This window comes from Mesoplodon mirus (assembly GCF_964341445.2).
Source record: "Mesoplodon mirus genome assembly, chromosome: X".
NCBI lineage: Eukaryota > Metazoa > Chordata > Mammalia > Artiodactyla > Ziphiidae > Mesoplodon > Mesoplodon mirus.
Window position 1 is genome coordinate 59,574,826 of NC_138981.1, and position 25,384 is coordinate 59,600,209.

The following is a 25,384-nucleotide window of genomic DNA, read 5'->3' on the forward strand; positions in this document are numbered from 1 at the left end:
AATCCAAGAAGAAGACATAATAATTATAAATATATATGCACCCAACATAGGAGCACCTCAATACATAAGACAACTGCTAACAGCTGTAAAAGAGGGAACTGACAGTAACACAGTAATAGTGGGGGACTTTAACACCTCAATTACACCAATGGACAGATCATCCAAAATGAAAATAAATAAGGAAACACAAGCTTTAAATGACACAATAGACCAAACAGATGTAATTGATATTTATAGGACATTCCATCCAAAAACATCAGATTACACTTTCTTCTCAAGTACGCACGGAACATTCTCCAGGACAGATCACATCTTGGGTCACAAATCAAGCCTCAGTAACTTTAAGAAAATTGAAATCATATCAAGCATCTTTTCTGACCACAACGCTGAGATTAGAAATGAATTACACGGGAAAAAATGTAAAAAACACAAACACATGGAAGCTAAACAATACGTTACTGAATAACTAAGAGATCACTGAAGAAATCAAAGAGGAAATCAAAAAATACCTAGAGACAAATGACAATGAAAACGCAACGATCCAAAACCTATGGGATATAGCAAAAGCAGTTCTAAGAGGCAAGTTTATAGCTATACAAGGCTACCTCAAGAAACAAGGAAAATCTCAAATAAATAATCTAACCTTACACCTGAAGGAACTAGAGAAAGAAGAACAAACAAAACCCAAAGTTAACAGAAGGAAAGAAATCATGAAGATCAGAGCAGAAATAAATGACATAGATACAAAGAAAACAATAGCAAAGATCAATAAAACTAAAGCTGGTTCTTTGAGAAGATAAAATTGATAAACCATTAGCCAGACTCATCAAGAAAAAGAGGGACCGCGGCGGTGCCATTAAAGCGAGGAGGAAGCGAGAGCGGCCGCCGCTGCTTCTTATTCTTTTTTTTTCTTTTTTCTTTTTTTTTTATTAGTTTCTGCTTTATAACAAAGTGAATCAGTCATACATATACATCTGTTCCCACATCCCTTCCCTCATGCATCTCCCTCCCTCCCACCCTCCCCATCCCACCCCTCCAGGCGGTCACAAAGCACCGAGCTGATCTCCCTGTGCTATGCGGCTGCTTCCCACTATCTATCTACCTTACGTTTGGTAGTGTATATATGTCCATGCCTCTCTTTCGCTTTGTCACAGCTTACCCTTCCCCCTCCCCATATCCTCAAGTCCATTCTCAAGTAGGTCTGTCTTTATTCCTCTTTTACCCCTAGGTTCTCCATGACTTTTTTTTAAAATTCCATATATATGTGTTAGCATACAGTATTTGTCTTTCTCCTTCTGACTTACTTTAATCTGTATGACAGACTCTAGGTCTATCCACCTCATTATAAAGAGCTCAGTTTCGTTTCTTTTTATGGCTGAGTAATATTCCATTGTATATATGTGCCACATCTTCTTTATCCATTCATCCGATGATGGACACTTAGGTTGCTTCCATCTCCAGGCTATTGTGAATAGAGCTGCAATGAACATTTTGGTACATGTCTCTTTTTGAATTATGGTTTTCTCAGGGTATATGCCTAGTGGTGGGATTGCTGGGTCACATGGTAGTTCTATTTGTAGTTTTTTAAGGAACCTCCGTACTGTTCTCCATAGTGGCTGTACCAATTCACATTCCCACAAGTAGTGCAAGAGGGTTCCCTTTTCTCTACACCCTCTCCAGCATTTATTGTTTCTAGATTTCTTGATGATGGCCATTCTGACTGGTGTGAGATGATATCTCATTGTAGTTTTGATTTGCATTTCTCTAATGATTAATGATGTTGAGCATTCTTTCATGTGTTTGTTGGCAGTCTGTATATCTTCTTTGGAGAAATGCCTATTTAAGTCTTCTGCCCATTTTTGGATTGGGTTGTTTGTTTTTTTGCTACTGAGCTGCATGAGCTGCTTATAAATTTTGGAGATTAATCCTTTGTCAGTTGCTTCATTTGCAAATATTTTCTCCCATTCTGAGGGTTGTCTTTTGGTCTTGTTTATGGTTTCCTTTGCTGTGCAAAAGCTTTGAAGTTTCATTAGGTCCCATTTGTTTTTCTTTGTTTTTATTTCCATTTCTCTAGGAGGTGGGTCCAAAAGGATCTTGCTGTGATTTATGCCGTCTCCGGGGTCCGCACCTTTAGCCGCGGCTCGCGTCCGTCTCTGGTGCTTCTTTAAGCAGCGCTCTTAATGCCCTCTCCTCGCGCACCAGGATACAAAAGGGAAGAAAAAGTCTCTTGCCTCTTCGGCAGCTCCAGACTTTTTCCCCGGACTCCCTCCGGGCTAGCCGTGGTGCACTAACCCCTTCAGGCTCTCTTCCTGCTGCCAGCCCCAGTCCTCTCCCTGCCCTCCGACTGAAACCCGATACCCGAGCCTCAGCTCCCAGCCCCGCCCGCCCCGGCGGCCGAGCAGACAAGCCTCTCGGGCTGGTGTGTGCCTGAGGGCACTGATCCTCTGTGCCAGAATCTCTCCGCTTTGCCCTCCACACCCCTGTTGCTGTGCTCTCCTCTGCTACTCTGAAGCTTTCCCCCTCCGCCACCTGCAGTCTCCGCCCGCGAAGGGGCTTCTAGTGTGTGGAAACCTTTCCTCCTTCACGGCTCCCTCCCACTGGTGCAGGTCCAGTCCCTATCCTTTTGTCTCTGTTTATTCTTTTTTCTTTTGTCCTACCCAGGTATGTGGGGAGTTTCTTGCCTTTTGGGGGGTCTGAGGTCTTCTGTCAGCGTTCAGTAGGTGTTCTGTAGGAGTTGTTCCACGTGTAGATGAATTTCTGATGTATCTGTGGGGAGGAAGGTGACCTCTGCGTCTTACTCTTCCGCCATCTTCCTCCGGGGTCCTTCTTATTCTTTTTTAGTGCGGCGGACGAGGGTGGGAGTGCGCGCCACGCGAGAGTGGGAGGCAAGGGGGGCAGGCCGGGGAGAGGCGCAGGAGCCTTTGCAGCCACGCACGCCTTTTCTGTCTTGTGTGCTTCGTGTGGTAGAGCGGGCGCGCGGCAGCGGCAGGGATTACTTTGCTGCTAGTTTCGGTTCGCGGCAGCGGCAGATGTAGTCTTGGCGGCGGCGGAGGCAGTAGCTCTATGTCGGAGGAGCAGTTTGGCAGGGACGGGGCGGCGGCGGCCGCAACAGCGGCGGTAGGCGGCTCGGCGGGCAAACAGGAGGGAGCATGGTGGCGGCGGCACAGGGGGCAGCGGCGGCGGCGGGAAGCGGAGCCGGGACCGGGGGCGGAACCGCGGCCAGAGGCACCGAAGGAGGCAGTGCCGAGTCGGAGGGGGGGGAAGATCGATGCCAGTAAGAAAGAGGAGGATGACGGTCATTCACACTCCTCCCCACGACACTCTGAAGCAGCGACGGCACAGCGGGAAGAATGGAAAATGTTTATAGGAGGCCTTAGCTGGGACACTCCAAATTTGGTGAAGTCGTAGACTGCACTCTGAAGTTACATCCTATCACAGGGCGATCAAGGGGTTTTGGCTTTGCGCTATTTAAAGAGTCGGAGAGTGTAGATAAGGTCATGGATCAGAAAGAACATAAATTGAATGGGAAGGTGATTAATCCTAAGAGGGCCAGAGCCATGAAAACAAAAGAGCCTATTAAAAATTTTTTTGTTGGTGGCCTTTCTCCAGATACACCTGAAGAGAAAATAAGGGAGTACTTTGGTGGTTTTGGTGAGGTTGAATCCATAGAGCTCTCCATGGACAACAAGACCAATAAGAGGCGTGGATTCTGCTTTATTACCTTTAAGGAAGAGGAACCAGTGAAGAAGATAATGGAAAAGAAATACCACAATGTTGGTCTTAGTAAATGTGAAATAAAAGTAGCTATGTCAAAGGAACAGCATCAGCAACAGCAACAGTGGGGATCTAGAGGAGGATTTGCGGGAAGAGCTCATGGAAGAGGTGGTGACCAGCAGAGTGGTTATGGGAAAGTATCCAGGCGAGGTGGTCATCAAAATAGCTACGAACCATACTAAATTATTCCATTTGCAACTTATCCCCAACAGGTGGTGAAGCAGTATTTTCCAAATTGAAGAATCATTTGAAGGTGGCTCCTGCCACCTGCTAATAGCAGTTCAAACTAAATTTTTTGTATCAAGTCCCTGAATGGAAGTTTGACCTTGGGTCCCCCTGAAGTTTAATTCTGAGTTCTCATTAAAAGAAATTTGCTTTCATTGTTTTATTTCTTAATTGCTATGCTTCAGAATCAATTTGTGTTTTATGCCCCGCCCTCCCCAGTATTGTAGAGCAAGTCTTGTGTTAAAAGCCCAGTGTGACAGTGTCATGATGTAGCAGTGTCTTACTGTTTTTTTAATAAATCCTTTTGTGTAAAAAAAAAAAGAAAAAGAAAAAGAGGGAGAGGACTCAAATCAATAAAATTAGAAATGAAAAAGGAGAAGTTACAACAGACACCACAGAAATACAAAGCATCCTAAGAGACTACTACAAGCAACTCTATGCCAATAAAATGGACAACCTGGAAGAAATGGACAAATCTTAGAAAGGTGTAACCTTCCAAGAGTGAACCAGGAAGAAATTGAAAATATGAACAGAACAATCACAAGTAATGAAATTGAAACTGTGATTAAAAATCTTCCAACAAACAAAAGTCCAGGTCCAGATGGCTTCACAGGCGAATTCTATCAAACATTTAGAGAAGAGCTAACACCCATCTTTCTCAAACTCTTCCAAAAAATTGCAGAGGAAGGAACACTCCCAAACTCATTCTATGAGGCTACCATCACCAAAGATACTACAGAAAGATACTATACAAAGATACTATACAAAGAAAATTACAGACCAATACCACTGATGAATACAGATGCAAAAATCCTCAACAAAATACTAGCAAACAGAATCCAACAACACATTAAAAGGATCATACACCATGACCAAGTGGGATTTATCCCAGGGATGCAAGGATTCTTCGATATACACAAATCAATCAATGTGATACACCATATTAACAAACTGAAGAATAAAAACCATATGGTCATCTCAACAGATGCAGAAAAAGCTTTTGACAAAATTCAACACCCATTAAAAAAGAAAAAAGAAAAGAAAACCACAATTTCCTCAGGACATATATCCAATAAATCAACACTATAATTATATTACTGCTCTTTTCCATTTGGCTATATACACACTAGATTAAACTATTTTACATGTGTGTACAAGCCCTTATTTTATGGGTACATTTTAAAGTGTAAGAAATATATTTTTGAAATAAAACAAATACAGGAGTTTTCATGGAAACAAATGCTTTAGCAATATTTATTAAGCTTCACAACACCCTTGTGACACACAATATTAGTTCCATTTTGCAGCTGAATGAATCAATTTAGCAGTTAAGTGATTTCTAGTATTTCCTAGATTGGTATTAAAAATGAGAGTAAGGGGATGGGGAGAAAAGAAATTTGACTTTAAGTTCTCTGCTTTAGTTACCATACCATATTATCTATGGGACATTCTGATAACCACAAATAATGTATTAATATGAGCCTCAGGTTTTCCAAAAAAAGCTTAAAAAGTAAAACAAAGATCACTCACCATAAAATTGGTATTCCAAGGGAGGAAGTCAATAAAATTTTGGTGAACTGGACTAAATTGAAGCCATTACTTTGAAGTACTCCTTTTACTTTTACTTTTTAAAAGACCCACAGCTACCAACTGAGTTTTCAGCTTGCTAACAAGGATATAATGCTGGCCTACATACATTATAATGGCCTCATTGTAAGCTCTATTTCATAGAGGTCTCTGTTGGTACATTAAACCTTCTACTTCCAGTTTTTAAAATAATCAATGAAAATGGAACTTCTGCAACAGTGGTATTAAGGAGCTCTTGGACCCCCTCTCCCCAGTGAAACAACCATTTGCCTGGAAAAACCATTAAAACAACCACTTAAGGTCTCTGGAAAGTGTCCTAAGGGCATACAGCAAATGGAAAAACATTTATTTAAAAAAAAATCAACTGAATCTCAATAACAACAGTGGGAGTCTGTGGCATTTGAGCCATGACCTGTTCCTATCCACACCACCTCCATGTCATGGAAGCTACTCCAGATGAGTGCTGTCAAGAAAGTAGGAATTCGGGAGTGGGGTGGGGAGATGAGTGAAATATGTGATGGAGATAGAGAGGCACAAACTTCCAGTTATAAAATAAATAAGTCACGGGGACATAATATACAGTATAGGGAATATAGGCAATAATACTACAATAACTTTGTATGGTGAAAAGTGGTAACTAGACTTATCGTGGTGATCATTTTGTAATATACAAAAATATCAAATCACGATGCTGTACACCTGAAACTGATATAATGTTGAAAGTCAACTTTAATTTAAAACAAAACGAAACTGGGAATTCCCTCTCCCTCCAGGTCCTAGACTCAGGCTGCCAGCCACTCTCATCTCTCCCAGATCTGTGTTGCAGAAGTGCTATTATTGGCGGGCATAACGAGAGGACTGGGTCTTCCTTTCCCCACTCAGTTCTCACTCTTACGGTAAGGGCTCTACCCCAGGGGTAACAGCTCAAGAATACTGGGACCCTGATCCCCTTCACCCAGGCTGGCTCATTTGGCAGAGGATGCAGGACAGGAGGGCATGCTAAGTAGATTAGGGGTTACCATCTCCCCAACATCTACTCATATAGTAGGGGTGTCACTGCAAGAGTAGCTGTCATGCTCCTGCCCCCAGCTGCAGCAGTGTGCCAGTTTCCACCCAGGGGAAGAAGTGGGCAACAAAGAAGAAGAGCTCAGCATTTCTGCCTAAGGGGAATGACTTTATTTGGAACAGAGCAAGGAGAGATTCCTACCTAAGGGCATAGTCAAAAACAATGGAGATCTTGCTGGTGAGCAATTAAGAAGGGGCTGGTACCTCCAAGATAGTAGTAGCAACAAGTGAAATAGCAGACAAGCCAGAAGTTTGAACAGAGAGAACCAGGGAAAGAGACAAGAAGAACAATCCTAGGGTCACACTCATCCCTGGGGATACAGAAGGCTATACATATGTTCTAGGCTGCACCCTCAGGAACAATCAGAGGGAAATGTGGGACTAGAAAGCATTCCTCAAGGCATACACAGATCCATCAGGAAAGAGCCTTGAGCCTGAGTGGCTCAAGGAGCTTATCAGAACCTCTGACCAAACATGGACTGAAAATTAAGCTATTCTGATCCAGGGGTGACAGTAAGGAAGCGAAGCTTAAAAATCAAATCACACTTCCAGTTTATGGCTCCACATGTAAGGAGCTTGGAAGTCACAACTCCATCCTAACAAGTAAAAAACTGGAAAGACTTTTAAAAATCAACAACTCTTCTTGGATCCAAAAGACAGGTGAGGACACAAGGCAAACCACTACCCCCAAGATTGGGGAGACAGGCAAAAATACAAGGAGTTGACACTTAGCACAGGAGAGATGCACAAGTAAAAACTACCAAGGGCACCACTGCTAGGGCAGGAAATTGAGAACTGTAGTTGACAGACTGCTGGAGGTTCAGTGTGGACAAGTCTGAGAGTTAAAACTCCAAGAGGACATAGTTACAGGGGGATACCCACAATATCATCAGATTAATCTCCAGGAGCTCAACCAGATTCCCACAGTAAATATCATAGAAAAATCCCCTTGGGCTTTGGCAGGAAAAGGTAAAAAGGAACCATTTTGAAACAGCCCAAAGCGATCTGTTCCTAACAAGGCCTGCCCTAGTGAACCAGGGCCTAACCTCCTGGGGTATTATCAGAGACTAACTGACCTGGGGAAGAAAAATACTCAACCCCAGTCTACGCTAGCCATTCTGTACCACCTAAGAGGGGAGGAAAAAAATGAGAAACGTGTGTGAAGTTCACAGTTCAGAGGCAGAGACTCACGAAAAGACTGAAAACTAGTCATAGGACTACTGGCCTCTCCCTCCTCCACACCTAGCCACCACATTACTAAACGCCTATTTAAAGTAGTTCCATTTACCAAGTATATCAAATCCCATTACCAAGAAAAAAGTACAAGGCATACCAAAAGGCAAAAAACACAATTTGAAGAGACAGTAAGCATCAGAACCAGACATGGCAGTGATGTTGGAATTATCAGGCCAGGAATTTAAAATAACTATGATTAATATGTTAAGGGTTCCAATGGATAAAGTAGACAGGCAACATAAGCAGAGAGCTGGAAAGGCTAAGAAAGAAGCAAAAAGAAATGCCAGAGATAAAAAACACTGTAACAAACATGAAGATTGTCTTTGATGGACTTTTTAATAAACTTGACATGGCTGAGAAAAGAATCTATAAGCTAGAGAATCCTTGAAAACAGAAAAGCAAAGAGAACAAAGACTCAAAAAAAAAAGAAGAACAGAATGTCAACGGACTGTGGGACAACTGCAAAACATATAATGTAAGTGTAATGGGAATACCAAAAGAAAAAAGAAAGGAACAGAAGACACATTTGAAACAATAATGACTGAGAATTTCCCCAAATTAATGTCCAATACCAAACCACAGACCCAGGAAGCTCTGAGAACACCAAGCAGGATAAATACCAAAAACTATACCTATGCATATAATTTTCCAATTACAGAAAATCAAAGATAAAGAAAAAAGTCCTGAAACAAGCCAGAGGAAAAAAACACCTTATCTTAAAAGGTGCAAAGATAAGAATTATATCCAACTTCTTAGAAGCCATACAAGCAAGAAGAGAGTGGAGTGAAATATTTAGTACTGAGAGAAAAACAGCATCAACTTACAATTCTGTACCCTGTGAAAATATCATTCAAAAGTAAAGGAGACATAAAGACTTTCTCAGATAAACAAAAATTGAGGCAATTTGTTGCCAACAGACTGGCCTTGCAAGAAATGGTAAAAGAAGTTCTCCAGAGAGAAGAGAAATAATATAGGTCAGAAACTTGGATGTACATAAAGTAAGAGCATGGAAGAAGGAATAAGTGAACGTAAAATAAAAATTTACTTTTCTTGCCCTTAACTGATCTAACAGATAACTGTTCAAAATAATAACAATAAAAATGTGTTCAATAATGTGTGCATATTTACATATCTTCTCTGTGTGTGTATATATATGTATATATAGAGAGAATAAAGTGAAATAAATGACACTTAGAATAAAGTGAAATAAATGACAGCAATGATACTACGGGTGGGAGGGAGGAATTTTGATATTATAAGGTATTCACACTACTCATGAAGTGGTGCAGTGTTATTTGAAAGTGTACTTGGATTAGTGGTACATGTATATTGCAAACTCTAGAGCAACCACTAAGAAAAGTTTTTTAAAGTATAACCTATATGCTAAGAAAAGAGCGAAAATGGAATCATATAAAATACTCAACTAAAACCACAAAAGGCAGAAGAGTGGAAGACAACAATAGGAAAAAAGAACAAGAACAACAAATAGAAGACAGTAACAGTACAATATGGTAGATATTAATCCAACTGTATCTATCATCATTTTGAATTTCAATGGCCTAAGTGCACCAATTAAAAGAGACTGTCAGAACAGATTTTTTTTAAATGCCTGAACTATACATTGTCTACAAGAAACCCACTTTAAATATAAAGACACATAGAGATAAAAAGTAAATGGATGGAGAAAAATATACCATGCTAACACTATCCTAAGAAAGAAGGAGTAGCTATATTAATTTCAGATAGAGCACATTTCAATGTAAGGAAAATTATCAGGGATAAAGAAGGGCATTACATAATGATAAAGAGGTCAATTCTCCAAGAAAACATAACAATTCTTAACATGTATGAGCCTAACAACAGAGCATCAAACTATGTGAGGCAAAAACTGATAGAACAGCAAGGAGAAATAGATGAATCTACTACCATTGTTGAAGATTTCAACACCCCTCACTCAGAAATGGACAGACAGAGCAGGCACAAAATCAGTAAGAACATAGTTGAATGCAGCAACACCATCAATCAACGGGATATAATTGAAATGTACAGACTACTAGATCCATTCTTACCAAATTCATATGGAATATTCACCAAGATAGACCACATTCTGAGCCATAAAACATACTTTAAGAAATCTGAAGTATAGATCATATAATATCTGCTGTCAGACCACAATGGAATTAAAATAGAAATCAATAATGGAAAGATAACAGGAAAATTCCAAAATATGTAGAGATTAAACAATACTCTAAGTAAAACATGGGTCAAAGGAGAAATTTCAACAGAAATTTTAAAACAGTTTAAATGAAAATGAAAACACAACTTATCAAAATGTGTGGGATGCAGCAAAAGCAGTACATAGAAGGAAATTTATAACGTTCAATGCATATATTAGAAAATAAGAAATATCTAAAATCAGTAAGTTTCCACCTTAAGTAACTGGAAAAAAAGAGGAAATTAAATCAAAAGCAAGCAGAAAAAAAAGAAATAATAAGAATTAGAGCAGAAATCAATGAAATTAAAAACAGGAAGTCAATAGAGAAAATAAATGAAACCAAAAGCTGTTATTTAAACAACTGATAAAATTAATAAGCCTGTTAACCAGGCTAAGAAAAAAAGGAAGACACAAATTATTAACATCAGAAATGAAAGAGGGGACATCACTATTAGACCCCTTGGAAAATTTAAAGAGTATTAAAAGGAATACTATGAACAACTCTATGTCCACAAATTTGAGAACCTAGATTAAATGGACCAATTCTTTGAAAGACCCAAGCAGCCAAAACTCACATGAAAAGAAATGACAGTCTGATTAGACCTGTATCTATTTTATAAATTGAATAAAAAATATTAACCTTCCAGCTCTAGTCAAGTAAGAAGCAGGCATGGGGGAAGGTGCAGGAAGGAGGCTGGAGGGTGATGGAGACAAGACACGTGCTGCTCTAAGGAGTTTGCACTTGACCCTACAGGTCAGTGTTTCTGAACTTGTATGGATCAACATTAAAAGAAAGAGCTGATTTTTAAAAAAAATTATTAACCTTCCAAAGTAGAATGCACCAGGCCCAGATGGGTTCACGGCTGAATTCTATCAAACTTTTCTTCCAGTTTTATTGAGATATAATTGACAAACAGCACTGTACAAGTTTAAGGTGTACAGCATAATGATTTGACTTACATACATCGTGAGATGATTATCACAATGATTTAGTGAGCATCCATCATCTCATATGGATATAAAATTAAATCAATAGAAAAAATTGTTTTCTTGTGATGAGAATTCTTAGGATTTATTATCTCAACAACTTTCATATATAACACACGGCACTGTTAGTCATATTTATCATGTTGTACATTAAAATCCTAGTACTTACTTATCTTATAACTGGAAGTTTGTACCTTTTAACTGCCTTCATTCAATCCTCCCTCTCCCTACTCCCAACCTGTAGTAACCACAAATCTGATATCTTTTCCTATGAGTTTGTTTCTGAAGTATAATTGACCTGCAACACTATGTTAGTTCCCATTACAAAACACAGTGATTGGATATTCCCTATACATTTCAAAATGTTCACAATAAGTCTAGTTATGATATGTCACCATGCAGAGATATTAGATAGTTACTGACTGACTATATTCCCCATACCATTCATTTCATATCTCTGACATTTATTTTGCAACTGGAGGTGTGTACCTCCTAATCTCCCTCACCTATTTCTCTCCTCCCCCGCACCAAACCCTCCCCTTTGGCAACCACTTGTTTGTTCTCTGTATCTATAACTTCTGTTATATTTATTCATTTGTTTTCTTTCTAGATTCCACATAAAAGTGAAATCTTACAGTATTTGTCTTTCGCTGTCTAACTTTATTTCACTTGGCATAATACTCTCTAGGTTCATCCATGTTGTTGCAAATGGGAAGATTTCATTCTTTTTATGGCTGAGTAATATTCCACTATGTGTGTGTGTTTGTGTATGAATGCAAATCTTTTACCTCCTTAGATTTATTCCCAGATATTTTATTCTTTTTGATGTGATTGATAGGATAGTTTTCTTAATTTCTCTTTCTGATAATTCATTGTTAGTGTATAGAAATATAACAGAATTCAGAAATACAACTTTTCTGAATTCACTGATGAGTTCTAGTAGTTCTTTGTAATTCTACAAAATATTTAAGGATGAAATTATATAAATTCTCTATAATCTCTTTCAGAGGATAGAAGCAGAAGGAAAACTTCCTAACTCATTCTATGAGGCCAACATTACCCTAATACCCAAACCAGACAGACATTAAAAGAAAATGAACAGACCAATATCTGTCATAAACACAGATGCAAAAATCCTCAACAAAATATTAGCAAATTAAATCCAAAAGCAAATTTTTAAAAATTATAGACAACCAAGTGGGATTTATCCCAAATATGCAAGGCTGGTTCAACATTCAAAAATCAGTTAATGTAATCTATCATATCAACAGACTAAAAAAAATCACATAATCATATCAGTAGATGCAGGAAAAGCATTTGAAAAAAATCAAATACCCATTCATGATCAAAAAATAAAAAACCTTTCATTAAAGTAGTAACAACTTGATAAAGACTACCTACAAATAATATACAGCTAACATACTTAATGGTGAGAAGACTGAAACTTTTCCAGTAATTCAGGAAAAAGACAAGGATGTCCCTTCTCACAACTCCTTTTCAACATCATACTGGAAGTCCTTGCTAATGCAGTAAGGCAAAAATGAGAAATCAAAGATATGCAGATTGAGAAAGAAGGTATAAAACTATCTTTGCTCACAAATGACATGATAATCTATGTAGAAAACTGACAAAGAGCTTCCCTGGGGGCGCAGTGGTTGAGAATCCACCTGCCAATGCAGGGGACACAGGTTCAAGCCCTGGTCCGGGAAGATCCCACATGCCACGGGGCAACTAAGCCCGTGCGCCACAACTACTGAGCCTGCACTCTAGAGCCTGCAAGCCACAACTACTGAAGCCCATGTGCCTACAGCCCATACTCCACAACAAGAGAAGCCAGCCACCACAATGAGAAGCACATGCACTGCAACAAAGAGTAGCCCCTGCTCGCCACAACTAGAGAAAAGCCCGCGTGCAGCAACGAAGACCCAACACAGCCAAAAATAAATAAATAAATTTTTTAAAAACAGAAAATTTACAAAAAAACTGAAAGAATTGACAAAAAAACTCCTGGAACTAATAAGTGATTATAGTAAGGTTTCAGGATACAAGGTTAACATACAAAATCAATAGCTTTCATATGTACCAGTAATGAACATGTGGAATTTAAAATTAAAAACACAATACTGTTTATCTTAGCACCTAAAAGATGAAATACTTAGATATAAATCTAACAAAATATGTACAAGATCTATTTCAATATATGAGGAAAACTATAAAACTCTGATAAATGAAATCAAAGAAAAACTAAACAAATTGAGAAAATTCCATGTTCATGGATAGAAAAATTCAAGATATCAATTCTTCCCAACTTGATCTATAGATCAGATGCAATCCCAATCAAAATCCTAGCAAGTTATATTAGAGACTGACAGAATGATCCTAAAGTTTCTATGAAGAGGCAGAAGACCAAATATCCAATACAATATGGAAGGAAAAGAACAAAATATAGGACTGCTGCTACTTGACTTCAATACTTACTATAAAGCTACAGCTATCAAAGACAGTTCCTTATTACAGTAATCAAGATATTGGCAAAAGAAAAGACAAATAGATCAGTGGAACAGAATAGAGAGCCCACCATAAATATAGTCAATTAATCTTTGGCAAAGGAGCATAAGCAATACAGTGGAGCAAAGTTAGTCTCTTCAACAAATGGTGCAGGAACAACTGGACATCTACATGCAAAAAAAAAAGGAATCTAGATACAGACCTTACATCTTTCACAAAAATTTTAAATTAGCTCAAAATGGATCACAGGCTGAAATGCAAAGTGCAAAACTGTAAAACTTCTAGAAGATAACATAGGAGAAAACCTACATGACCTTGGATATGGTGATACCTTTTTAGATATAACACCAAAGGACTTCCCGGGTGGCGCAGTGATTAAGAATCTGCCTGCCAATGCAGGGGACACAGTTTCGATCCCTAGTCTGGGAAGATCCCACATGCCATGGAGCAACTAAGCCCGTGAGCCACAACTACTGAGCCTGCGTGCCACAACCATTGAAGCCCGTGTGCCTAGAGCCCGTGCTCTGCAACAGAGAAGCCAACACAATGAGAAGCCTGCAAACCACAACAAAGAGTAGCCCCCACTCGCCGCAACGAGAGAAAGCCCACACGCAGCAATGAAGACCCAATGCAGCCAAAAATAAAATTAAAAATTAAAAAAAAGAATATAACATCAAAGACACAGACACAATCCATGAAAGAAATCATTGATAAGCCAGACTTCGTTAAAAATTAAAAACATTTGCTTTGTGAAAGACAATGTCAAGGGATTTAGAAGACAAGTCACAGACTCAGAGGAAAGATTTGCAAAAGACACATCTGATAAAAGACTGATGTCAAAAATGTACAGACTCTTAATAAAAAAACAAATAACCCAATTTAAAAATGGGCCAAAGTTCTTAACAGATATCTCACGAAAAAAGATATACAGACAGTAAATAAGCCTGTGAAAAGATGCTCCACGCATCATATGTCATCAGGAAATGCAAATTAAAACAATCATAAATACCACTACACACCTATTAGAATGGCCAAAATCCAGAACACTGACAACACCAAATGCTGGTGAGAATGTGGGAGAACATAACTCATATACTGCTGGTGGGAATGCAAAATGGTACAGCCACTTTGCAAGACAGTTAGGTGGTTCCTTATAAAACTAAACACACTCTTAACATATAACCCAGCAATCATGCTCCTTGGAATTTACCCAAAGAAATTGAAAACTTATATCAAAAGCTGTCCATGGATGTTTATAGCAGCTTCATCCATAACTGACAAAACATGAAAACAACAAAGATGTCCTTCAGTAGGTGAATGTATAAACTGTGGTACATTCCAGATAATGGAATATTATTCAGCACGAAAAAGAAATGAGCTATCAAGCCAAGAAAAAACATGAAGGAACCCTAAATGTATTATTACTAAGTGAAAGAAGCCAACCTGAAAAGGCTACATACTGTATGACTCCAACCTATATGACATTCCAGAAAAGGCAAAACTTTGGAGACTAAAAAGGTCAGTGGTTGACAGGGGTTGGGGGGAGGGAGATATGAATAGGCAGAGCACAGAATATTTTTAGGGCAGTGAAACTATTCTGTATGATACTAAAATGCTATAATGCTGGATACATATCATTATACACTTGTCCAAACCCACAGAATGTACAACAGCAACAGTGAGCCCTAACGTAAGCTATGGACTTAGGTGATTATGATGTGTCAATGTAGGTTTACCCTTAGTTTAAAAAAAAAAAAGCACCATTCTGGTGAGTGATATTGATTATGGGGGAGGCTATGCATGTGGTAGGGAAGGGAGTATGTGGGAAATCTCTGTACCTTCCTCTCAATTTTGCTGTAAACCTAAAACTGCTCTAAAAAATTCTGTCGTAAAAAAATCAAATCGCACTCATAACTGGGGAGGGGGGTGTTGGAGACTGTGCACATGCTCAAGACTGCCCACTCAGGCATGACCAGAGAAAGGACCTACTAGCTACCACCCCCTGGATGAATACAGGGCAAAATGATAAATTCACTGAACTGTGAAGATAGTCGTTAAGCCAAACACACATCCAACAGGAAAGAGTGAAAGTTGAACTGGCTTAAAACAACCTTTGACCAACAAGGGGCTTGTGTATCCAGATGCAGGGGTGAACCCCAGAAAATCATGAAAAGATAAAAACAGGAGAAAAAACTCTCAGCAGGGACATTAGAGGTCACATACTGTGAGAAAAACAGACTTCACAGAATTAGTCCAGTCAACTGACCAAACAAGTAGATGACCAAACAAGCAATAAAAAGAAAAATAAGTTCCTGAAAGCGGGGGAACTGGTATCCAAACTTACTACAATATATTACCCAAAATGTCTAGTTTTCAACAAAATATTACATGCAATAAAACAGTAAAATGTGACTCATACACAAGAAAAGGAGCAGGCAATAGAGACTGCCTTTGAGAGGTCCCAGACATTACACTTACTAGAAGAATACTTCAAAGAAGCTACTGGAGGGCTTCGCTGGTGGCACAGTGGTTGAGAGTCCGCCTGCCGATGCAGGGGACACGGGTTCGTGCCCCAGTCTGGGAGGATCCCACATGCCACAGAGCGGCTGGGCCTGTGAGCCATGGCCACTGAGCCTGCACGACCGGAGCCTGTGCTCTGCAGCGGGAGAGGCTGTGACAGTGAGAGGCCCGCGAACCGCAAAAAAACAACAACAAAAAAAGAAGCTACTAGAATTATGTTCAAAAAACTTTAGGAAACCATGTTTAAATAATTAAAGGAAGGTAGGATAACAATGATTCATCAAATAGAGAATAAGAATATATTAAATGATAGAAATCATTTTTAAAAAAGTGGAAATTCTCGAGTTGAAAAGTACAATAACTGAAATGAAAAATTCACTAGAAGAGGCTCAAAGTTGATCTGAGCAGGCAAAAAGAGAAAACATAAACTTGAAGATAGACTGATAGTGATTATACAAATCTAAATAATAAAAAAAGATGAGGAAAAAGAACAGTGCCTCAGAGAAATGTGGGACATCATTAAGCACACCAACATATGCACAATCAGAGTACCAAAAGGAGAGAAGTGAGAGAAAGGGATAGAAATAATGGTTGAAAATGTCCCAAATTTGATGAAAAAGAATAATCTACACATCGAGAAGCTTAAAAGGCTCCATGCAGTATAACACAAAGAAATCCATAACCAGACACATTATGGCCAAATTATTCAAAGTGAAAGAGAAAATACTGAAAGCAATAAGAGAAAAATGTTTCATCATGTAAAAGGGAATGATAGTAAGTAACAGCTGACTCCTCATCAGAAACAACGGGGGCCAGAAGGCAGGGATGACATATTCAAAAGGCTTAAAGAGAAAAAAAAAACTATCAACTAAGAATCCTATATCTAGGAAAAGTATTTTTCAAAATGAAGACTAAATAAATTACATTCCCAGGCAAACAAAAACTGAGAATTTCTTGCTAGCTTACAAAAAAGACAAAAGGACAGTCTCCAGGCTGAAAGCATGTGGCATCAGATATCAATCTGAATTCATAAGAAAAAAAAGTATTAGTAATTAAGTAGATAAATATAAAAAACACAGCATGATTACATATTTCTTCTCTTTCCTTTCTTATTTAAAAAGCACCTATATAAAAATCCATAAAATTTTATTGTTGGGGCATTACATATGTAATATATTTGACAATAACAACACAAAGAAGCACAGGTTGGAATGAAATTATAATTAGAGTAAGGAAATGACACCCGATGGTAATTCAAATCTATATGAATAAATGAAGAAAACCAAAACTGATAAGAAGGTTAATATATTTTAAAATTCTATAAATATACTTATGTTCTCCTTTTTTCTCTACTCTTCTTTAGAGTACATTAAGATTATATAAAGCAATAATTATAAGCATATATTGTTGAGTTTTAAAATATATACAAAACAAAGAGAGAAGGGAATGCAGTTATATAGAAGTAAAGTTCCTATATTTTACTGGAATAAAGTTAGCATACGCCCGAAGTACCTTCTAATAAATTAAGATGTATGTTGTAAGCCCCAGAACAATCAGAAAGAAAATAACTCAAAGAATATATAATTTTTTAAATTGCTCAATAAATTTAAATAATATAGTATAAAATACTCACTTTCGACCCAGCAATTCCACTTCTAGGTATATACACAAAATGGAAAGCAGGGACTCAAGCAGAGTTATATATCAATCTTCATAGTTGCATTATTCACAAAAGCAAAAAAGATGGAAACCCAAATGTTCATCACTTGAGGAATGGATAAACAAAATGTGGTAAATCCATAAAACAGAATATTATTCATCCATAAAAGGCAACGAAATACTAATACATGCTACAACATGGATGAACCTGAAAACATTATGCTAGGTAAAATAAGCCAATCAAAAAAGAAAAATAGGGCTTCCCTGGTGGCGCTGTGGTTGAGAGTCCGCCTGCCGATGCAGGGGACACAGGTTCGTGCCCCAGTCCGGGAAGATCCCACATGCTGCGGAGTGCGTGGGCCCGTGAGCCATGGCCGCTGAGCCTGCACGTCCGGAGCCTGTACTCCGCAACGGGAGAGGCCCGCGTACCACAAAAACAAAAAAGAAAAGAAAAAATAATATATGACTCCACTTATATGAGCAACCTAGAATATGCAAAGTCACAGAGACAAAGTAGAATAGAGGTTACCAGGGGCTGAGAGGAGTGCGAGGCAGTGAGTTATTGTTTAATGGGAACAGAATTTGATTGGAGTGATGAAAACATTGTGCTAATGGATGAACAACACTGTGAATGTAATTAAGTGCCACTGAATTGTACACTTAAAAATGGTTAAAATGGTAAACTTTATGTTATGTACATTTTACAACAGTAAAATAAGTCATTAGTTAAAAAAAAAAAGGAGTGAAGTATCCATACATTACACAACATGGATGAAACTGGAAAATATCACATTAGGTGAAATAAGCCAGACACAAAAGGACAAATATTGTGTGATTCCACTTATATGAAGTACACAGAATAGGCAAACTCATAGAGACAGAAAGCAGATTAGCTTTCTGGGGATGAAGGGGAGGGAGGAAGGAGGAGCTGATGTTTAAAAGTCACAGAGTTTCTGTTTGGGTTGATGAAAAGGTTTTGGAAATAGTGATGACAGGTGCATAACACAGCTAATGTAATTAATGTCACTGAATTACACACTTAGAATGATTAAAATGGCAAATTTTATGATATATACATAACCACAATAAAAAATAAATTCATTACTTTTCAAAAAATATCCACTTTTAAGACAAAAGGAGGTACTAAAGGTGAAAAAGAGGGAGAAAGTAGTTATGAAACAAAACATGAAAACAAAAAGCAAAGTATCAGGTATAAATCCAACAATAATATTAACATGAGGAGGGTAGACAACAGAAGCAAGAAGAATTACAATCCTGAAGCCTGTGGAATGAAAACCACATTCACGGAAAGATAGACAAAATGAAAAGGCAGAGGACTATGTACCAGATGAATGAACAAGATAAAACCCCAGAAAAACAACTAAATGTAGTAGAGACAGGCAACCTTCCAGAAAAAGAATCAGAATAATGACAGTGAAGATGATCCAGGACCTTAGAAAAGAATGGAGGCAGAGATCAACAAGATGCAAGAGATGCTTAACAAAGACCTAGAAGAATTAAAGAACAAACACCTAGAAGAATTAAAGAACAAACAGAGATGAACAATAAAATAATTGAAATGAAAAATACACTAGAAGGAACCAATAGCAGAATAACTGAGGCAGAAGAATGGATAGTGACCTGGAAGACAGAATGGTGGAATTCACTGCCATGGAACAAAATAAAGAAAAAAGAATGAAAAGAAATGAAGACAGCCTAAGAGACCTCTGGGACAACATTAAACGCACCAACATTCACATTATAGGGGTCCCAGAAAGAGAAGAGAGAGAGAAAGGACCAGAGAAAATATCTGAAGAGATTATATTCTAAACTTCCCTAAAATGGGAAAGGAAAGAGCCACCCAAGTCCAGGAAGCACAGAGAATCCCAGGCAGGATAAACCCAAGGAGAAACACACTGAGACACACAGTAATAAAATTAACAAAAATTAAAGACAAAGAAAAATTACTGAAAGCAACAAGGGAAAAATGACAAATAGCATACAAGGGAACTCCCATAAAGTTAGCAGCAGACTTCTCAGCAGAAACTCTACAAGCCAGAAAGGACTGGCACGATATATTTAAAGTGATGAAAGGGAAGAACCTACAACCAAGATTACTCTACCCGGCAAGGATCTCATTCAGATTTGATGGAGAAATCAAAAGCTTTACAGACAAGCAAAAGCTAAGAGAATTCAGCACCACCAAACCAGCTCTACAACAAAGGCTAAAGGAATGTCTCTAAGTGCGAAACACAAGAGAAGAAAAGGACCTACAAACACAAACCCAAAACAATTAAGAAAATGTCAATAGGAACATACATATCGTTAATTACCATAAACGTGAATGGATTAAATGCTCCAACCAAAAGACACAGGCTCGCTGAATGGATCCAAAAACAAGACCCATATATATGCTGTCTACAGCAGACCCACTTCAGACCTAGGGACACATACAGACTGAAAGTGAGGGGATGGAAAAATACAGTCTATGCAAACGGAAATCAAAAGAAAGTTGGAGTAGCAATACTCATATCAGATAAAATGGAGCATAAAATAAAGAAGGTTACAATAGACAAGGAAGGGCACTACATAATGATCAAGGGATCAAGCCAAGAAGAAGATATAACAATTATAAATATATATGCACCCAAGATAGGAGCACCTCAATACATAAGGCAACTGCTAACAGCTATAAAAGAGGAAAACAACACTAACACAATAATAGTGGGGGACTTTACACCTCACTTACACCAATGGACAGATTAGCCAGACAGAAAATAAATAAGGAAACAGAAGCTTTAAATGACACAATAGACCAGGTAGATTTAATTGATATTTATAGAACATACCAACCAAAAACAGCAGATTACCCTTTCTTCTCAAGTGCACACAAAACGTTATCCAGGATAGATCACATCTTGGGTCACAAATCAAGCCTTGTTAAATTTAAGAAAACTGAAAGCATATCAAGCATTTTTTCTGACCACAATGCTATGAGATTAGAAATAAATTACAGGGAAAAAACGTAAAAAACACAAACATATGGAGACTAAAGGATATGTTACTAAATAACCAAGAGATCACTGAAGAAGTCAAAGAGGAAATCAAAACATATCTAGAGACAAATGACAATGAAAACACAATTATCCAAAACCTATGGGATGCAGCAAAAGCAGTTCTAAGAGAGAAGTTTATAGCAATACAAGCCTATCCCAAGAAACAAGAAAAATCTCAAATAAACAATCTAACCTTACACCTAAAGGAACTAGAGAAAGAAGAACAAAAAAAAACCCCAAAGTTAGCAGAAGGAAAGAAATCATAAAGATCAGAGCAGAAGTAAATGAAATAGAAAAAAAGAAAACAATAGCAAAGATCAATAAAACTAAAAGCTGGTTCTTTCAGAAGATAAACAAAATTGATAAAACCTTTAGCCAGACTCATCAAGAAAAAGAAGGAGAGGACTCAAATCAATAAAATTATAAATGAAAAAGGAGAAGTTACAATGGACGCCCCCCAGAAATACAAAGCATCATAAGAGACTACGACAAGCAACTCTATGTCAATAAAATGGACAGCCTGGAAGAAATGGACAAATTCTTAGAAAGGTATGACTGGCCAAGGCTGAACCAGGAAGAAACAGAAAATATGAACAGACCAATCACAAGTAATGAAATTGAAACTGTGATTAAAAATATCCAAACAAACAAAAGTCCAGGGTGAGATGGCTTAACAGGTGAATTCCATCAAACATTTAGAGAAGAGCTAACACCCATTCTTCTCAAACTCTTCCACAAAATTGCAGAGGAAGGAACTCCAAACTCATTCTATGAGGCCACCATCATCCCGATACCAAAACCAGACAAAGATACTACAAAAAAAGAAAATTACTGATTAATATCACTGATGAAGATAGATGCAAAAATCCTCAACAAAATACTAGCAAACAGAATCCAACTACACACTAAAAGGATCATACACCATGATCAAGTGGAATTTATCCCAGGGATGCAAGGATTCTTCAACATACGCAAATCAATCAATGCGACACACCATACTAACAAATTGCAGAATAAAAACCCTATGATCATCTCAATAGATGCAGAAAAAGCTTTTGACAAAATTCAACACCATTTATGATAAAAACTCCAGAAAGTGGGCAGAGAGGGAACCTACCTCAACATAATAAAGGCCATATACAACAACCCCACAGCAAACATCATTCTCAATGGTGAAAAACTGAAAGCATTTCCTGTAAGATCAGGAAGAAGACAAGGATGTCCACTCTTGCCACTATTACTCAACACAGTTTTGGATATCCTAACCATGGCAATCAGAGAAGGAAAAGAAATAAAATGAATTCAAATCGGAAAAGAAGAAGTAAAACTGTCAATGCAGATGACATGATACTATACATAGATAATCCTAAAGATGCTACCAGAAAACTCCTAGAGCCAATCAGTGAATTTGGTAAAGTTGCAGGATACAAAATTAATGCACAGAAATCTCTGGCATTCATATACACTAACAAAAGATCAGAATAAGAAATTAAGGAAATAATCCCATTCACCATTGCAACAGAAAGAATAAAATACATAGGAATAAACATACCTAAGGAGACAAAAGACCTATACTCACGAAAGTATAAGACACTGATGAAAGAAATCAAAGATGACACAAACAGATGGAGATATATACCATGTTCTTGGATTGGAAGAATCAATACTGTCAAAATGACTATTCTACCGAAAGCAATCTACAGATTCAATGCAATCCCTATCAAATTACTAATGGAATTTTTCACAGAACTAAACAAAAAATTTCACAACTTGTATGCAAACACAGAAGTCCCAGAATAGCCAAAGCAATCTTATGAAAGAAAAATGGAGCTGGAGGAATCAGATTCCAGACTTCAGACGATACTACAAAGCTACAGTTATCAAATCAGCATGGTACTGGCACAAAAACAGAAATAGAGATCAATGAAACAGGACAGACAGAGGGAGGAAGATGGCGGAAGAGTAAGACGCGGAGATCACCTTCCTCACCACAGATACATCAGAAATTCATCTACACGTGGAACAATTCCTACAGAACACCTACTGAACGCTGACAGAAGACCTCAGAGCCCCCCAAAAGGCAAGAAACTTCCCACATATCTGGGTAGGGCAAAAGAAAAAAGAATAAACAGAGACAAAAGGACAGGGACGGGACCTGCACCAGTGGGAGGGAGCCGTGAAGGAGGAAAGGTTTCCACACACTAGAAACCCCTTCATGGGTGGAGACTGCAGGTGGCGGAGGGGGAAAGCTTCGGAGTAGCGGAGGAGAGCAGAGCAACAGGGGTGTGGAGGGCAAAGCGGAGAGATTCCGGCACAGAGGATCGGTGCCCTCAGGCACACACCAGCCCGAGAGGCTTCTCTGCTTGGCCGCCGGGGCGGGCGGGGCTGGGAGCTGGGGTTCGGGTATCGGGTTTCAGTCGGAGCGCAGGGAGAAGACTGGGGCTGGCGGCAGGAAGAGAGCCTGAAGGGGTTAGTGCACCACGGCTAGCCCGGAGGGAGTCCGGGGAAAAAGTCTGGAGCTGCCGAAGAGGCAAGAGACTTTTTCTTCCCTTTTGTATCCTGGTGCGCGAGGAGAGGGCATTAAGAGCGCTGCTTAAAGAAGCACCAGAGACGGGCGCGAGCCGCGGCTAAAGGTGCGGACCCCGGAGACGGGCGTGGGACGCTGGGGCTGCTGCTGCCGCCGCCACAAGGCCTGTGTGCAAGCGCAGGTCACTGTCCACCCCCCCGCTTCCGGGGAGCCTGTACAGACCGCCACTGCCGGGGTCCCGGGACCCAGGGATGGCTTCCCTGGGAAAGCGCACGGCGCGCCTCGGGCTGGTGCAATGTCACGCTGGCCTCTGCCGCTGCAGGCTCGCCCCGCACCGCGTGCCCCTCCCTCCCCTCGGCCTGAGTGAGCCAGAGCCCCCGAATCAGCGGCTCCTTTAAACCCGTCCTGTCTGAGCGAAGAACGGACGCCCTCCACGACCTACGCACAGAGGCGGGGCCAGGTCCAAGGCTGAGACCCGGGGACTGCGAGAGCAGAGACAGGGAAATCTCTCTGTGCAGCCTCGGAGGCAGCGGATTAAAGCTCCATGGTCCGCTTGATGTGCCCTGCATCTGTGGAGTGCAGGAATGGACAGCGAATCATCCCAAATTGAGGAGGTGGACTTTGAGGACAAGATTTAAGATTTTTTCCCCTTTTCCTCTTTTTACACGAATTATCCCAAATTAAGGAGGTGGACTTTGAGAGCAAGATTTCAGACTTTTTCCCTTTTTCCTCTTTTTACAACGAATTACACCAAATTGAGGAGGTAGACTTTGAGAGCAAGATTTTCGATATTTTCCCCATTGTTCTCTTTTTGTGAATGTGTATGTGTATCCTTTTGTGTGAGATTTTCTCTGTTTAGCTTTGCTTCCACCATATGTCCCAGGGTTCTGTCTGTCCGCTTTTTTTTCAATAATTACTTTTTAATTTTAATAACGCTACTATATTTTATACTTTATTCTATTTTACTTTATCTTCTCTCTTTTGTTCCTACCTTCCCTTCCTCCCTCCCTCCCTCCGGCCCCCTTTCTTTCTCTCTTTCTTTCCTTCCTCCCTCCCTCCCTTCTTCCTTTCATTCTTTCTTTTTCTTTCCTTCCTCCCTTTCTTTCTTTCTGCCCTTCCTCCCTCCCTCCCTCCTTTCTTTTCTTCCTTCCTTCCTTTCTTTCCTTCTTCCTTTCTTTCTCTCTTTCTTTCTTCTACTAATTCCTTCTTTCTACTTTTTCTCCCTTTTATTCTGAGCCGGGTAGATGAAAGGCTCTTGGTGCTGCAGCCAGGAGTCAGTGCTGTGCCTCTGAAGTGGGAGAGCCAACTTCAGGACACGGGTCCACAAGAGACCTCCCAGCTCCACATAATATCAAGCGGCGAAAATCTCCCAGAGATCTCCATCTCAACACCAGCACCCACCTTCAGTAAACGACCAGCAAGCTACAGTGCTGGTCACCCTATGCTAAGCAACTAGCAAGGCAGGAACACAACCCCACCCATTAGCAGAGAGGCTGCCTAAAAACATAATAAGGCCACAGGCACCCCAAAACACACCACCAGACGTGGACCTGTCCACCAGAAAGACAAGGTCGAGCCTCAACCACCAGAACACAGGCACTAGTCCCCCCCACCAGGAAGCCTACACAACCTACTGAAACAACCTTAGCCATTGGGGACAGACACCAAAAACAACGGGAACTACGAATCTGCAGCCTGCAAAAAGGAGACCCCAAACACAGGAAGATAAGCAAAATGAGCAGACAGAAAAACACACAGCAGGTGAAGGAGCAAGATAAAAACCTACCAGAGCTAACAAATGAAGAGGTAATAGGCAGTCTACCTGAAAAAGAATTCAGAATAATGATAGTAAAGATGATCCAAGATTCTATTTCCAAGATCCAAAATCTTGGAAATAGAATAGACAAAATGCAACAAACAGTTAACAGGGACCTAGAAGAACTAAAGATGAATCAAGCATTGATTAAAAACACAATAAATGAAATGAAAAACACTCTAGATGGGATCAATAGCAGAATAACTGAG

The 25,384-nt window shown here is 39.3% G+C and overlaps 1 protein-coding gene and 1 pseudogene across 2 annotated transcripts in view; one reads left to right on the forward strand and one right to left on the reverse strand.

Annotated features, from left to right (window-relative positions):
- Nucleotides 1-25,384, reverse strand: part of LOC309796202 (testis-expressed protein 11-like) — a gene marked incomplete at both ends in the record, with an annotated part of 235,507 nt that overhangs the window by 128,281 nt on the left and 81,842 nt on the right. The window lies entirely within an intron of this gene.
- On the forward strand, nucleotides 3,064-4,299 carry LOC309797242 (heterogeneous nuclear ribonucleoprotein D0-like; annotated as a pseudogene). Its single transcript has one exon. The product of its transcript is annotated as a heterogeneous nuclear ribonucleoprotein D0-like (transcript).